Source organism: Triticum dicoccoides, chromosome 6A (assembly GCF_002162155.2).
Source record: "Triticum dicoccoides isolate Atlit2015 ecotype Zavitan chromosome 6A, WEW_v2.0, whole genome shotgun sequence".
Classification (NCBI taxonomy): domain Eukaryota; kingdom Viridiplantae; phylum Streptophyta; class Magnoliopsida; order Poales; family Poaceae; genus Triticum; species Triticum dicoccoides.
The window spans coordinates 573,807,948-573,810,458 of record NC_041390.1 but is presented as its reverse complement, the minus strand read 5'-3'; positions in this window follow the sequence as shown (position 1 = coordinate 573,810,458).

Sequence of the window (2,511 nt, the reverse complement as noted above, 5' to 3'; positions counted from 1 at the left end):
AGTATTCTAGGTGTGTCACTTTAGTCCTAAAACTATGAAAGCACATATTTGAGTCCTACTTCTTTCTAAAATGTGCCGCGGCCGGTCCTAAGCTCGCCAGAGCAGGTCTGACCTGCACCCGTAGCAATTTGACCTTTGTTACGTTGGATGACTCAGTTTTGGCGGCAAATATCCCACCCGAAACGGATGGAACATGGGTTCACATGTACTCAAAACTGAAAAAAATAACAAAAAAATTCAAACATTTTCTGGTTTTTGTAACAAACATGGTCTACTATTATATTCATGTGTAAAGTTTCAAAAGTATTCTGGGCGAAAAGAAAAACAGAACCGGTACTGTATAAAGGTTACCGTGGAAGGTTTTTTGGTAGTTACAATTGTTTTTTGGCCCAAAAGTTCATATAATTCATTTCTTTGTGAAACTTTACATGTGAGTATAACACTAGATCATATTTATTAAAAAAATCCAAAATGTTTGACTATTCTTTACAATATTTTCACTTTAAATGTTTAATCACGTGTGCGTAGATCCATGTTCCAACAAATCCACATAGATCGGCAAAAGGGATGTTATGAAATTAGCACTTGCTCACTCTCTCATTGTCTCACATAGTCACATGATAGGATCGTCGCTAGAGAGAAGCTGACAAGAAGAAAATGGAGAACAAAATTGGTCCTTATGCACGATCGATCGATGGACCATGCACTACCAGGAAAAAAGCTAGACATACTGGTCGATGGAAGATGGGTGAACGTATAGCACGTAGCTACTCGCTACTTCGGTCGATCTAGTAGTGGCCATTGGTCGTAGGCGTCTCGACGTCCAAGACATGGCTTCCATTGCTGTTGCCGAGCTCGTGCTGCTTGCCGTGGCCGTGATCGTTGGTCACCGAGGTTAAGGGCAGCTCGCCGGCGCCCTTGACGCTGACGTCGGAGACTTTGTTGATCTCGTCCTTGCTCTTGCCCCAGATGAGAAAGTAGAGGCCTCCCACGATGATGGCTGCACCAATCACACTGAAAGCAACAATCAAATGAGATCATTAGTATTGTTGCACTAAGGTATTACACATCCACATCCATCTTGATGTGGTGGCAGCACGAATTTATGTACCTTCCGAGATTGATCTCCTCCTTGAGAATGATGGAGCCCATGACGGCGGTTACGATCATGCAGAGTGGGTTGAAGGCCGTCACGAACACAGGACCCCTTTGCCTCGACACGATGCCCTGCACGTAGTAAGCCACACCGGAGCACACTATGCCGGCGTAGACGGCAGTGAAGAGGCGGGTGTCGAAGCCGATGACCCACGCCTGAGTGTTAGCGCGCTCGGCGACGAGGGCAATGACGCCGCTCATGAGGGATCCCATGCCGCGGTGAGCGACAGCTCCGCCGGGTAGCTCCGGAGGGTGTTGGACTGGAGGATGAAGAAGCACGCCCAGGCCACGCAGGCGATGATGACCATGATAGTCCCGTTCAGCCAGTCCCGCGCGGCGGCCGCGCCGCCGGCGCCCTGGCCACTGGCGGTGGCGTGGTGCTGGCCCTTGGTCCACGGGAACTGCACGATGGGGCCGTGGTACAGGACCATCAGCACGGCGCCGGCCACCGTGAGGACCGTGCCGGCGATCTTGGCTTGACTGTGCAGACTCCGCAGCCGCACCTTCTCCATGCGCAGGATGAGGGCCAGCACGAATGTGACGTCCGGGAGGATGTTGACGAGCGCCGTCGCGAATCCCGCCGAGGTCAGCTTCGCGCCCATGAAGTACAGGTTCTGGTCCATGACGGGCCTGAGAGACCCATGCAACACAGCACATCAGTCAGTAATCAAGAAAGAGTCATGTCCTTGATCCGTTGATCGCCATGCACGGACGGTCAAATAATTAACGGTGTACGTACTCGAGGAATGCGAGCCCCATGACCTTGATGAACATGGTGATTGTCATCTTTGGCCTCAGTCCCCTGCACAAGTTGGAGCATAAACCATGATTTAGGTAGAGTAAAAATTAATCGAACTGTCTAGTGAATGCATGGTAGGCCCTCCAGCTGACATGTGGGTTCCATGCATGGTAGGCCCTCCACCAGTGGCCAACCAGGGCACACTGGCTAGTGGAGGTCGTCCAGGTGCGTTTACACATACGTAAACACACGTACAGGCCACATAGACATACCTGCTTGTGTGTCATTTTCTACTTCTGTTAATGCACAATTATGTTCTGATGGATCCATCCATATATAGATGCTGCATGTTGAGAGGTACGTACATCGATCTGATTTAACGCGTGACAAGGAAAGGCGGGAAAAGCTGGCTATCTTGCCAATAGAATAAGGTATCAAGAATCAAGATGCATATATGTCTACTACTTTCCTGGAGTAAGATATCGAGATGCATGTACAATACTTTTCTGGATTAGGATCCACGAGTGCTGGTTGTGCAGCTTGCACCATCTAAATGAGACAAAAATATGAATGAACTTGACAAATTGTACGTGTGTGTTTGCTCGATCGTGGGGTTG